A 15,236-nucleotide genomic window follows, 5' to 3' on the forward strand; every position below is an offset into this window, starting at 1 on the left:
AGGTGTCTGCTCACAGGTGTGGTTGTATTTCTGGTATTATCATTTCTCCTGCCCGTACATGCACATGAGTCTTTCATTATCATCATTTCTGATATTTCTTCACATTGGTAGTAGAGAAGATGGACATTTATTTTTACAGTCAGCTGGAAATTTCTATTGCCTAGTCTTTCTCAGGTTTGGTTTCTTTGTTTGACTTTAAACAGTTCTAGCTACTATTTTCCAAATACATAAAATAATACTGTCCCTGTAAACTGTTTCATTTTAAAAAAACAACAGCAAAACAAAAAGTGCTCCTGAAGAACAGGATTGTGTATAGTGCAGATAGCATCTTTCTTATTCAGTGATTAGATTATCTGTTCATGCTTTTCAAAAGGTATGAGAACAGCCTTATGAAAATTTATATTTTGGAGCATGTATCTTATCATATTGGACATCTGAAGACACTTTTGGTAAATGCTTTCTGATCACAGTCTTTTTTTTTTATGGTGTACGTAAATGGAAGCAATTAGCTCTACAGGAAATAGTGTTTCATTACCTGAAAAACTCCCCTATTTCCAGGTGAGTAATAGTGTGTATTTGCTGATGAATCAGGTGTCACCTGGGACTGAAGAAGCACTAAGTGTGAGATGTGAGTCATTTCCTTGGGCTCTCAAGGTCTGTCTTGCCACTGGCTCATGGTGGTAAGCAGCAATAGTTAACTTGAGGTGACTATTTCTGAAAGTTGGGAGTGTGTTAAATTCTTGATCTATAGGAAAAAAAAAAAAAGTAACATTTTACCTGTACTTGTTGCATATGGAATCACCAAGACATGTTAGAAACTGGCCACATCACTTTACCAAAGTTTGGATAAACACTAATAAGATCACATATGTAGGTATTCACATCTGCATGTTACAGTCTGGGCTGTGTTAGAGTATAAGAGTGCTCCAGAGGAGGGCACCAGTATCTGAAGGTGGCAGTGGAACTGGTATAACACACTACTCAGTGGCCTGGTAGCCAGAACTCGCTGAGGTCGCACTCTGAGTGACAGCCTTTACACTGTCTAGAAGCCCCAGTGAGATCAGATGCTCTAATCAGGTTTAAAATATGTGCTCATTAAAGTGCATTTATCTCATGACTGCATAAGCATTCTGATATTATTGCTTCTGAGTGAAACAATGCATCCTCTGTTTCCTTGTAGCTTGCTTCTTGCTTTAGAGGACCTTCATATGCCACTTGTGGGGCAACATGAAATTGGCCTCTGCCGTTCATTAACATCAGTAGCTCTTCAGGGTTTGTTTTTTGTTGTTTTTCCCCTCACAGTGGTCAGTGCAATTTGAATGCCAATTTAGACATTTTAAACACAGACTGAACAGTTGCCTGAAAATAAACAATTAAAATGTCATCTCTCTGGGCATCTGGGTAAACAATTGTTCTTGTATTTTTTTTTTTCCAAAATGTTTTGCCTCTGAGACTTTGTTATTCCCTTCAGAGATGGGAGTTATTGAACCCGCAGGTTAGTATTTCAGCTTGCTAGCTTCGTACATGTGTTACAATGGTCCATTCTTCTTCTAATCATATTGGTGCAATTTTAACTCTGCACAGTAGTTTTTGTGAGAGTGCCTCTCTGTTGGCTTAAAGCATGGAGGAAAGCATTGTTTTGATTTTAGAAAACAAAATAACAAAATAAGAAGCAAAATCGTAGGAAGATGTTTCTGTTTTTACACGAATCATTGGCGTAATACTATTTACACAGAGGTGGCTGACAAACTTTACTCTGAAGGCATTCACTTTTCTGAAAAGCTGAGCAGGCTTTAACAGTGAGTTCAGTAGAGCCTCTTGCTTGGAGTCTCTGGAGTTGTAATTCTCACCATTATCAGCGTCACAAAATTGGTTGCTTCTGAAGAAGCCATCAAAGAAGAGAATACCAATTTTTATGTAATGTCAGACTTCCTGTCTCCTCAATGTTCTTGCAGAGTGATCTGTGTGGGTACTGACTGGGCACTTGCTGAAGACTTTGGGAGAGCGCATACGGTGTCTGAAGAAGAATTGGCTTCCTAATGATTTTCAAATTGCCTCCTTTCTGAAAATAATATAAAACACCATGATCTTGTTTAGTGCATATGAACACTGTGAAAGGGAAACGATCATATCAGTAAGGGTCTGCTCCTCCGTTCCTGATAATAGATGCTGATGTCAAAGCAAACAGTGAAAGGGAGCGGTTTCTATTTGTGTTGAAGACATTGTTGTGTAATTTTTTCCTTGTTGTTGGAGCGAATTAGTTTTGGTTAGCTTTTTTTGAGATTCTCCTGACCTGTGTTGTATTGCTTTAGTGTTAGTTAGGTATATTGTTTTGTGTTATTTACTGTATATTTTATGACAGTCTTTTAGGTTCAGTTTAGACGTGTCTTGAAAAATGACTGACGGCTAGAATATTTCAGAAATCAGTTAATCTTCTCTTTAGATTTTGCATTTTGTGGTTGGTGAGGTAACTAGTGAAAGTGGGAAAGGGATCTTTGTTTTGCTCCTCTTCAAATGCCTCAGGCAAAATCATCAATTGATTATAACAGATGTTCTGAAATTACTTTCTTAAAAATATTCTGAAAAGTATTGTATACATTTCAGTGTTTGTTCTTTGACTCTAGGATTATATTTTTACTAGAACATAGATAAATATCTAGGATTATTTTCATGTTTAGAAAGTAATTTTACTTAAATATCATTGACAATTATCTACTGGCTCACATTTGGTTTATACTCGAGAGACTTACAGTGGCCTGCTGAAAGGAAGGTCTGACAGATTTGGGCCCACAGTTGGACGTTAGGTATACAAGTCCCTGGGATTCTGAAAAGGTAGTTGTTCCTGACTTATGATTTTGATATCAAAATTTAGCATTTAGCTTTCTGTTGCTTCCTGATAATTATCTTGCATGAGAATTGAAGTTGCTGAGAGTTGATGGGCAAAGTCTGTCTCTTAAAATGAAGTATTTAAAAATGTATTTTAGTGGGAGTGCCAGAGGAGTATTATTGAATTTGTATTTACTGGATTTCTTTGAAGGAAGGAAAAACCTTTTAAGCTACAAAAGTGTAAAAATGTTTTGCAAGAACCATTATTGGTGAACCCTTTTTTTTTTTTTTTTTTTTGAGCTGCAACTTTCTGATTTATTGGGGCAGGGGAAGATGATCCTACTTTAGGTTATGGCTTTCCTTCGCAATTTTTGCAGTGTTATGTTCATGTAACTACTACCCAAAATCTCTGATATTGCTTCTTTTTCAAAGAAAAACACAGGGCAGATACCTATTTGCCACTTGATTTTTTTTGTTAAAATCTATCTATGCCTGCTGTTATTTTGGAGTACAATCTGCCTTACATATATCCTATTAAGAAATAATTAATGATGAAAGGGTTTAAATGCAAGTTCTTAAACCACTGTATTTTGTTGATATAAAAGTGGGAAAGCTCGAATTTTCTTAATTTTTTAAATCTGTTTTTGTTCAAGATTTGCAAAGGTGACATTCTTCTAAGAAAGTTTTCTTGCAGTGTCTTTGGTGAGGTATGAGAAAGGGAGGTAACTTGGGGTTTTTGAGTGTGTTGAGAAAAAAACACCCTGAGGTGCCTTAATGTGGTTTTAAAAATTATCATATACTTCTCAATTGTCCATCCTTCCTGTACCTTTAAATCCAAGGTCATTGCATTTAAGGTGCAATCATTTTTTGCGCATGTTCTCTTTCTCTCTCATGCGCTTTCTCTTTTAGGAGAGAGATTGGGATCCATGGTGTTGTGGTGAGGCTGCTGGGGCTTTCTAAGTCCTTAGACTATTATCCCCTTGCTGCTTTTCCACATGGGCACCCTTGATACTGGAAGGGGAGATGTGGTGCCTATTCAGCATGGTTATATGGCTCAGGGGCTGAGGAACAAGGGCCTAGAGGCCAAGGGTTTTCTCCTTGATCCTCCCAGTGGGGGTGTAGGGCTTGAGAAGAACTGCATGGATGTCAACAACTGGTTGCACAGCTGGTGCTGGCAACAGGCATTTGGTTTTTACAACCATGGGCACCCTCTCTGAGGGTCAAGGGCTGCTCAGAACAGACTGAATCTACCTGACCAAGTGGGGCAAAAGCATCTTTGCCAACAGGCTGGCCAGCCTGGTGAGGAGAGCTTTAAACTAGGAACAATGAGGGAGGGAAATGACGACCCACAGACAAGTGAGGAAGCGGTGGACTGAGCTGGCAAGCAAAGGGTGCAGGGTGATACAGACGAGAGGAACCTTGGAAACAACACAACAGGGCTGAAGGCAGAAGTTTATTCAATAGATGATTGAGGAAAAGAATCCTTCAGCAAATACTAGTTTTTGCTAAGTGTCTAACACTGCTGGTGAGTCTCCATTAGATTCAAGGTTTTAATAAGACTTAGTATCTAATGTTTGTAGCATTTTTTTATATATATAGTCTTACAGTGGGGAACTATTTTTGGCACGTCAGGATCTTGATAACGTGATCCTTGATAACATGATCAATGTCTTGCCTTGTCTTCATATATCATAGAATCATAGAATATCTCAAGTTGGAAGGGACCCATAAGGATCATTGAATCCAACTCCCTGTTCTTTGCAGGACTACCTAAAACTAAATCATATGTCTAAGAGCATTGTCCACACATTCCCTGAACTCTTGACAGGCATCGATAGTGAAGGGAATGCTAAGCTAGTAAAAACAAAGAAGTATCCTTACTTTTGTGCTCGTACTATTGTGCATGGAGTTTTTTCAACACCCGTGGGGTTTCCTAGATGCATTTTTTTTTCATATACAACAGAGAAACCAGACTGACTGCAGGAAATCATGTCCCTGCTCTTGATAGTTACCCTTTCCTGACCACTATCCTGTGCCGATGACTTAAGCTTCAGTTTCGGAGGTCTTCTACAAAACCATACACTTCTGAAGTAAACAAAGGTTTTTTGTTTGTTTGCTTGGTTTTCTTAAGTTACTTAAGTGGAGTTAAAAGGTGCCATACCAGTGTTTTACAATTATACAATTTATTTTGTGTCTTTATCAGTTTCCTTTAGCTAAAAAAAACTTACTTCCAGGCCAACGTATTTCAAAACTGTTATCTGAAAAGAAATCTTTATTTCAATTTTGAAAAGGGCAATCACATTTTATTATTTTGTAATATCACCTCCATAAATCTTGACGTTTGAAAATATTTTCTTTTAAGTGGTGTTTGTGCATTTGTTTACACTACGCAGAGGAGCTGCGTTCATTTTGGGAGCACAGAGTAATAAAACTTGGTTTCTTTCAAGATCGTGCATTTAATATTGGCCTATTTAAATCAAACACAGAAGAGGAAAAGCTTGTGTCGTTCAGTTACAAAGTCCATAGTTTTCTGTCTTGGGTGGATAGACGGGAATATTCGTACGAAGGCCTCGCGCCGTGTGATCGGTGGCGAGTTCACGGCAGCTTCCCGCTTAACCAAACGTTGTGTAGCAAACCTTGTTTCTCCCATTAAAACTGGGGGGGTGGCGGCGGATCGGATTCGAGAGCTGGTCTGGTTAAATTCTCTCCCTCTCTCCCTTCACGTTGTTAAGAAGGATTATTTTAGCCCCTCTCCCACCCCTTGTTTGGCTCCTTGAGGGCCCAACAAGCGTTCAGAGCAGCCCAGCTTCTTGAGGGGATGGCGAAGAGGGAGGACACAGGCCTAGGGGATGGGACAAGGCTGGGGCCATGGGGGGGGGGTGCACGCTAATGAGGAGCTGAAACCTCAGGTTTTCTGGGTTAAAATACCTTGCCACTTGAAAGACAAAAGTGTCTTTCTCAACAACCCACCACCCCCCCAAAAGCCCCAAACCCTTTTTGTACAAGATTGAAGAAAGATTTGATAACTTTATCATGGTGCAGAAACAAATGCATTGGTCAGTACTGTGGTCAAAATTTCTTTTGAACCTACAAGTCTTGTAGGTAAATAAAATTTATTTTAATATCAGGCAACTTGTGTGTAAAATTTTTCTTAGCTTTGGCCTAGAAATACACTTCACAAAGCTAGAGACTGCCAAGTGACCTAAAGCAGTGAAAATTATCTTCCTTCCAAATCAGTATGTTAGAAAAATTCCCTTCTAAAATTAACTGCTCGGTGTTATATTTAATTCTTCTTTTAATTCTTGGCAAATAGGTGTAAATTCTGCTTTTTAAATGCTGAAAATGTCTTGGTAGTTTTTAGGGAGTTGAAGGAATGTAATTTTGAATCTGAAGTGCTTTTTTGTGAGCTTTCTTTCCTCATGAGCTGAGACTTGGGATATGAAAATTAAATTCAAGAAGCTGAAAGTCCATTTTTGGTGTGCAGTGGCAATTGTTTCAGGGTGTGTTTCCTACTCATTAAGCTCAGAGGAGATTTGGATTAGTATAATGTATCGCTGTGAGCAGAACAGCAAGAAAGTCCTTTAAAGTTTTTTAGCCCTTTTTTAGCCTTTTTTTTTTTTTTTTGTAGTACACTCTTAACACAAAGCAAGCACTTAAAAGAATCTTCTGTTGCTTAGTAAAGCCAGTCTTCGACTACATATGGAAATGACCCAGACGTATATGCTGGCATATTTATTTTGCACACTGAAGGACTGGTTGTTGCATGTAATGAAATTAAGACTAAAACACCAGAAGTGAAATTCTGGCCTCCTTGCGATCTGGTTTGCTGCTGAGGAACTGGGCAGAGCTAAACTGTCGTGTCGGGTGCCGAGTTCCTTCTCTTTGTGATTAGTTGGCGTGATTATGCTTCAGCTCTGTGTAGCCCACATCGTCACGTGTGTTCCGCTTTGCTTCTGCAGGCCTGTGGAGTCAACCATTTATACTGACAAGTGAAACCTTATCTGTTTTCTGTTAACAAAGGTAATGCTGGCTGCAGAGTCAGGACGTCAGCTGTGTTGGGTTTTTGTCAAAAATACCTGTCCACTGTCAATTGGAGTACTGCAAAAGCGAGAAGGTTTTCACAGCTGGGGGCCCAGAAAAGATGTTTTTTTGCTGATAAGGTGGCAGACTGGTTTATTTCTAACAGTTTTGTATTGTTCTTAGGCCTAACACTTTTACAGTGAATATTTCTGAGATGCTCTGTAATAAATTTCATTTTATAATATATTTCACTCAAAATACCTTCTAGGTAATGGGAGGAAGAAAATAATATTTGATTGAATATTTGATTTTTACTCATTTAAGACACTCTGAGTATCTTGCTCCTGGGGCACTGCAGGCATCCTTTTGTGTGATGAAGCAGATTTGGATGTCACTTCAGGCATGATTTCCACACCCACCCCGCTCCCTCCCACCCCCAAAGCAGCAAGCAAATGCAGTGCCATAGAGCCGGTGGTTGGTGGGAGTCTGGGAAAGGGCTGTACTCTCTCCTCTGAGTATCATGGCATCAGGTAACTTCTGCACTGAATCATGCTTTGGAATGATGGAAGTCTCCCAAACATACTCCTTTACGGCCAGCCATTTCTAGGTTGCCGACGGGGAAGCGTTTGAAGAGCTCTCTCGGTGCCTTTGCTTCCTTTGCTCTTCAGTGCTGCTTTGTAAAAGTGCAAACGTGCGGCTGTGCAGCCCAGCACCCTGCAGAAATCCTTGCGGCATTGCTTTGAGGCAGGTTTGTAGTGCTGCTGAGTGCGGTGCTGTACCATTGCATTGTGCTCCCCGCAGAGAGCTGCCACCTCTTTTACCTCTCTTCTCTCTTCCTGTGCTTAAAAGGGGCAAATCAACAGGTTTACTGCACAGACAGTCCTGTATAGAACCCTAAGGAGGATTCAAGGCTGAGGATCTCAGTGGCAAGCGTTTTGCTTTTTATTCATTACAAACTGTCAAACTCAAGCCTGCAATATGAGAAGTTCAATGTACAAGGTTGAAAGGCAATTATTGTCTGGAAAAAAAACCCAAAAATATTTGTAATCCTCTCTCCCTGACTAGGGGATTGTTATTTTGCACTTTTTAAAATTGTCATAGTTTTGTTGGTTTTTTTCCCTCTTAACCACTGTGCATCATTCTGTAACTAGTTGCTAGTTTTTGCATCTCTGTTGTGCTTTTAGCATAGATGGGGCATTTGGATGCTTAGATGACCTTTCTTATCTTTTTCTGGTGTATCACATATCTATATGAATTCCTTTCAGATTTTATCGATATGCTAGAATATAGAAGTAGTTTCATTAGCAGGAGGAAACAGGATTGCTTTTGTACACTTTATTATTACCCTTCAGAAAGACCTCAGGTGGTGGCATTTGAAAATTACTAGTCTGCTGGGGTTAGACACTGCCCTTGTTCAATGCATTTATGAAGCCCTTAAGGAGGTGCACTGAGAGTCAAGGCTGTAGCATCAATGTTGTGTTTAAGACTTAAACCACATCCTTTCCTTGAAAAAATAGAGAGTGAAATATTTGTACTTGCTCAGCGTGTGGCTGAAATGAGTGCTCAAAGGGAAGTAAATTAGCAAACGCTCAGTCTAGATAGGATAAAGGTAATGAGGGGACTGTGAAATCATCAGTATTGATAGCTGTCACTCTTCAGACTGTTCTGGAAATCTGCTTAAACACCTTTCGTAAAAGAGATTTGCTATTGTGCTTGATGTCCAAAGTGCCTATTTTTGGTTTTGTTCATCCAGTGTTGTTACGGTTCCTCTTTGACTCATTAGGTCAAGAGCTGCATCCATCAGTGTGCCTGCCAGATGCTGTTTGCAGTGGCACTATAGAAAAACTGCCTGGGTTCAAAGCAGGCAGCACATGCGCTTTAATAACATTAGTTTCAGGTCAAGCGTTCTGGAGGCTGTCAAAACTCAGCGTGTTCCCAAGTGAGGTTTTGATCCTTACATTGATCTTCACAGTTTTGTATTGTGTGTGCCACTGCGCTGCTTGTACAGCTGATGTGGTGGTAGTTGCCCTGCTCTGTAGGACCGGGGTGGGATTGGGAGAGGAAATAGCAAGTCGTAGCTCTGTCTGTACTTGTCTGAATTTTATGTGATTCACATTCAGGTTTCCTGTGTATGGTTTCAGGATTAACATGCACAGAGCGAAAGACGCATGACAGGATTCTTGCTTCAAATTGAAAATATTGACCCAGAGCGTATTTTTGTGTCTTGTCTTAACCTGTTTTGCAAATTCCTTGCTGTTTTATGAGAATCCCTGATTTCTGGAAGTGTCTTAGTGTACCTACAGAGTAACAGGTTGCTCACATAGCTTTTCCTCTCCCTCTGCCCCTATGTATAGGGTACGTGAGTTTGAGTCTATTGGGTTTTTTCCAGTTCATGGTATTCATGGGAAAACCTTGATTCTTGCACAAGGTTGTCTGCCCTGTTTTTTTTTCTTTTGTTTTCCAAATGAACTCTGTCATTTTAGCACCTTGCTCCCAAATGCAGTTAGCCTGTGTCGGTGGTATGGACACAGTAATGTAATCACTTGTTTTTTCCCGATTACATGCTTGAACCTCCCTCCTCAGCATTGGGAGAATACCTTACAGACCAGTAAAAGCTGACTAGGAGCATACTGTGGATCCATTAGTTGTCTTCATCTGTTACATTCTGAGCTGAAGAGATTTTAGGTCAGTTATAAAATATGAGAACCCCAGTGTGGTCAGGAACCTTTTCTCAAAATGAAACAATTGCTATAAAGGCAAGATATCCTGTGTATTAACCCAATTTGGAAGAACTTCTCCACAAACAGAAGTAGTTTTTAAATGCCTTTCATAAATAGAGGAAAGCACATAGCAAAATAGTGTGGAACTGGTAATGGGGAGTGTAGCAAATTTTTGCGTTGGAATTGAGGTGGGGTTTTTTTGGGTTGGGATTTTTTTTATTTTTTACTGCAACTCTTCAGTATCTTAAGGTTTTAAAATAGACTGAATGCATTTCTTCAAAGACCTGGATGATGTGTTTGAGGCATCTTAAACCTTTTTCAAAGGGCCTTTGTGTGCCTTGGGGGTTAATGATGGGATCCTTTTGTTGAAACTTCTTTTGAAATTCTCGATTGGTGACATTAGCAGTAGTAGCACTGTACTGTTGAAGCTGAGAGGAACAGAAAACTGTCCTTGGAAAACTCTAGCCCTCTCTATTTCCATCACTGTCATTTTTTTCATTCTTTTACCTTATATCTCAAATAAGATTTTGACACATACACAGGAACATAAGAATAATTACTCCTATATAGAAGTTATTAGGTAGAGGATATTTTGAGTATTGCATTTCAGAAACTGAATGTATATAATCTGTAGAAGTGAAAATTAAACTGAGAATGTAAAGTTTACCAGAAAACCGGACATAATGATTGTGATTAGCTTGCTGTTTAAAAGAGTTATTTTATTTATCTGAAAATTAATGGGAAAATTTGAATCCTTTTCATGACTGATGGGGACTGAAGAAGGAACTGATGTGGAAGTTCCTGCAACATTTTCAAGGGCTTGAAGCTGTAGAGATAACATGAGCCCAGCTTCAGTCTGGTATAACGCTGTTCTGAATGATGGCAGCAATCTTGCTCAGGGGAGTACGAATTAGCTGGTATGGCATTGTTAAAATTCACTGTTCTCATTCTGTGCAAGAAGCCTGGTGCTTGCTAGTATGTGTATGAGTTTCTGTATTAATGGAAAGGGGGTTGGAAAATCTCCACAGTTAAGAAGAATTAATGGGTGAGTTCAGGAAGATGTTGGAACATACTCGTTAATGCAGGTCCAGATCTCTGCCCACCTGAAGAGGGCCAACTGCCATTCCATGAATTCTTGCTGCTAATAAGGGTTGTCCACAGCATCTGTTTGGTTGTGTTAAGCTGTGCCTGTAAAATTCCTCACAGTGGACAGGAGATAAAACTTTGAGACTGGAAGTATCTGAGAAGAAAATAACAAGGAACTTCTCCAACTTTCAGGATAGCAATGTTGTTAGTGCTTAATCTGGGGATGCAGAAGACAAGGCAAAAGTGACAAAGAAAATTATCCCTGTTATGAGTGACTTATAACCTGTCCTGCCAATTGCAGCAGTATTTGTTATTTAGAGGAATGTTCGTGTGTTTGACAGACTTAGATACATCACTTTCAGTCACGTTAGTGTCACATTTTTGAAGGAGCACACATCCATGATTTAAAGATTTTCTTTTTTTTTTTTTTTTTTATTTCTTTGGAACTCTGTGGAATATCAGTTAGCACTGTTGGAAAGAGGCAACATGTATAACGTCCTAAAGGTGTACTATAACCTGAACATCATACATACATTACGTGAACATTAAATGAAAGCCAGCCTTGCATGATAGAATTCAGGTGAATATTACTGCAGAAGTGGAAGATCAGGAACATTTTGCTGAGTTCTTCAGCTACGTCTGGAGTTGCATGATCTACTGCTATGGATACGGTTTAGATTATTAAGATTGTTATTGCCTGCAACAATTTACCCTTTTTGTGTTCTTCCAAAATGGAGGCTTAGTGCCAGTCAAATCTGGTTTTATCGACTACAAACTCTTGTCTGTCTTTTGAGGTGTTGTCTGTTGTTTATCGTAATTTTGTAAATCTAGTGTAGAGGAGGAATCTAGTGTTTTACCATGGCCCCAGGTCCCCAGTTTTGCCAGGTCTTGAGGATTTAAGTGGTTAAGTGCAGGGAAGGTAACGTGCTACAGACAGGAATGGATGAATGAGAGAAGGAACTGGAGAAATGGCTGTGCTGCCAAAGCAGCAGTTTGTGTACTTGTGGTCTGTGGTGTTCCACTGTATTTAGAATTTTTGATATCAGTGTGCTGCTTTTCTGAAAATAAAGGAAATTTCCCTCTGTTTTTATTTGTGCCGTTGGGATGGAGCTAAATGTGTACTAGCTAAGTACGTAATAGGGAAATAGAATAGATTGTAAAAGGCAGGAATGAGAGCAATTCAGATTAGATTTAGTTCTCTTTTAGATATAACACTAATGATTCTTGAATAGCTGTTTGGTTTCTGATGAGAAGTTTCAGCTTTTCTGTGTGTCTTTCCTTTGCAAAATGAAGTCATTGAGTAACAGCTTTTATGGTTAAAGGAAAAGAAACAAGCCTTTCCTAACTAGTATGCAAAACTGGCAAGGTAGTTAAGCTGGCTTGAATACCCCAGAGTACAACTTTCTGTTTCCAAGTCCTATGTTTCCTTGAAGAAATAGCTGCTTCAGTAAATGTAATATGCTTCACTGCACTTCTTAGCCTGGTCTGTTACTGTAGTTCCTGCAGAACACAGGTCACTGAAACTCTGCATTCTTAATATTTCCCATTTAGATAAAGATCATCTAAACAGGCACTGATAGCAGCAAAATGCAAATAACCTTCCTTCTTGCACTAATGGGTGTCTATATAGCCAAAACATGATTTGTGATACTGCTATTTGTTTGTTGCAAATGTTTTGATAGCTACCTGTTATTTGTGTATTTACCTATCAAAATTTTAAAATGTTGCGTAATACGGAGACTGTGGTGTTCACTTGGTGGATAATGGGAAAACAGGCAAACTGAGTCACAAAGCATTGGTGAGCAGCTACAATGGGAAGTTGGGCCAAAAATGTCTTGTAAAACTGTGACAGATTACAAAAATTAGAAATTGCATTATCAGGGCTGAGTCAAGACTAGCTGTATATGCACATAGTCACCTATATACAGTTGCAGTATATATGCACATCTTATTTTGTAACTGTTTTATAAAACGATAGACTTATTTCTAGTCTGTGGCCAGCTGTTACGATGCAGTAGATGTTGGCTTGCTACTTAGGTGTTTTATGGTATTTTGGAACACAAGTGGCCCGATTCATGTAAGAAATGCAAGTCCAGGGTGCTTTGGTAGTGATCTTGGTGCTCTGTGGTTTCTCTCCCGATGTCAGAACACCTGCAGAACGGGGCAAGTCCTCACTTTTTCTGAAGTACAGGTTGGAGGCCTTAGTTCAGAGAAGGGTCTAAGCACACTGAGAATGCCCATCATATCTCAAGAAACTTGACTTGAATTCCAGTTTAATGATAATTTTTGTGGTGGTTGAGGAGATGCTTTTTGGAGGAGAGTGAGTTTTTGTGAATTTAAGCCTATATTATATTTACTTCATGTTAAAATCAGGCGTAATCTATAGTTCTTGGGAACTGATACTGTAAAATAAACCTATTTTGCCCATCACTTCTGAAATTGCATTGAGTGCTCAACCTGAAAGTAAGAGCTAGATAGAATTACATTTACTATGTTATGTATAAAGGGTCTTTATTTCATAACCAACCACAAGCACTTTATAACTGTAGGTAAAGAATCCCTCTTGGCACAGGCAGTGTAAGGGAACGTATTTTCACTTTTTCTGTTCATTGATAGAGACACGTAAGAATTTTTAGGACACTGGAAGAAAGAATTAAGCAACTGGCTAAATCTTGCCTTTTAAAATGCTGTTTTATAATATAACTTGTTTTGAAGCATCTGGATCATTGATTTTTCTTTTGCAGTGATTTTTCTTATGTTGTTTTTGGTAATATGAATATTAGATATGCCAGTAATAATGTATCATGTAAATTTTTTACTGCAAATAATAAAGCAAAAGAAATCTTTTTAGAGTTTACGTTTTGTGTAAGAAGCCACACCAAGTATATTTACATCCAACCATGCATTGTCATGTTTTAGACTGATATACCACATAGCTTTCCTGCCAACATCTTGGAGCTGACATCTGTCAACACCAACACTGTGGCTTATCCAGGGAGCAGACAGCACAGCTGCTGTTTAGTTCTCCCCAGTGATTTAACTCAAACCAAAATATCTCAGGGCTCAGTCTTTCTAATTTCCCTGAGACTGGCAAAACCACGTTTTTAAAATAAGGGATGCGAACATTTCCCTACTAAGAACTTGGAGTGACAACTCGTTTCGTAGACACCACTGAGTATCTGTTGGGTAGTGTTTTGTTCCTACTGCTCTTGATGCCTTGCAGCAGGTTTCAGACTTTCAGTTGTTTCCCAAGAGAAACAAGAGCGTAGGAATGGTAATCCCTCTCCTCCTGCACCACCAGCTTTACCATACACTACTACATACAATGGTATACATTTGAAAATGGAGCTAACAAGCACTATCTTTACAAAACCTAGAGCAATAGGTCTGGTGAGGAGTTCAGCTGTCCCCTTCATCTGTGAAAGCCCTGAACTTGGTTCGATCATCTAATTGTATGAATTTTGTCTCATCCATGATGGCACAATTTTTAGTGTTTTTTTGCTTTGGGATTGGTTCACTCTGCTGTAGCAGATGTCCTCTTTTGCTTTTTTCAGAGTTGAAGGCTGTTTTCCATCTCTTTCTGCAAAGAAGATGTAGTTGAGTTGCTGCTTACTATAGAGCAACGAAAATAGGATAGAGAACCCAACTTCAACACACAGCTTACTGAATCAGTGGCCTATACATGCAGGTGGTTCTGTAAACCAGTACAGATCCTGTGGACCTTGGCATGTGTCCCTCGTGTGTGGACAGCACCTAATGCATTGCAAACTGGGTGGCTCCACAACTTACAAATGATATCTGCGGGGACAGGGGTCAAGTATTTGTGTTGATCACAAAGCTGTTTACCCAAAGCAAGTTGTCTCCCAGTATAGCCACTACTGGTTTCTGACTGGGTCCCTCCATCTTCCTGAGGGACACTAATTAACCCAAACTGAGGTGAGCATCTGCTAAAACTGTCTCCTCAGCTTTGAGAGATACATAGCTGATGGGTTGTCTGCATGGGATGCTCAGGTTGGTGCCTTGAGGGAGTGCAGAATCCTTTATCTTCTGCAGGTGTTTCTTCCTCTGAAGCATAGTTTCTCCTTTCTTTCCTGTTCTCTCTGCTTTCTCTAATTCTTGTCTGCTGCTGTGTGACACTAGTAGGCTTCCTAGGTCTTTCTTTCATTTGTTCCTGACAAAGCTTGCTGTCTTGCTTCAAAGCCTCTTGAGTTTATGTGCCCTAAGTTTGTACTCCTGTGCTCTATATGGAGGTTGACAGACTTAGTCTATCTGTTTTCTTATATCTTCTGTGTGGTTATTAATAAGGGGAAGTAAGAGACCACTTATAATTTGGAAGTGTGCTGTTTCTGAGGGCAGAACCGGTAATTTTTGTGGACAGATTGTATAGCAGCATTTTCAAAATGTAAGTCAGAATTTATAAATTGTACAAAGGTAATTTCTCCAAAATGCCACAGAAAGTCTTCTGAACGAGCAAGTGCTTGAATAGAGCAATATCTGTCCTTTAAAAAGCATAGGCATGCTACATTTCTCTCTTTTTTTTTTTTCTTCAACTCTTAGTCAACTTTTTCCAGTAATATTTAATAT

The 15,236-nt window shown here is 39.3% G+C and overlaps 1 protein-coding gene across 1 annotated transcript in view; it reads left to right on the forward strand.

The window, feature by feature from the left end:
* MBP (myelin basic protein) overlaps positions 1-15,236 on the forward strand; it is a 116,795-nt gene that overhangs the window by 43,621 nt on the left and 57,938 nt on the right. The window lies entirely within an intron of this gene.

The sequence above is a fragment of the Mycteria americana genome, chromosome 2, assembly GCF_035582795.1.
Source record: "Mycteria americana isolate JAX WOST 10 ecotype Jacksonville Zoo and Gardens chromosome 2, USCA_MyAme_1.0, whole genome shotgun sequence".
NCBI lineage: Eukaryota > Metazoa > Chordata > Aves > Ciconiiformes > Ciconiidae > Mycteria > Mycteria americana.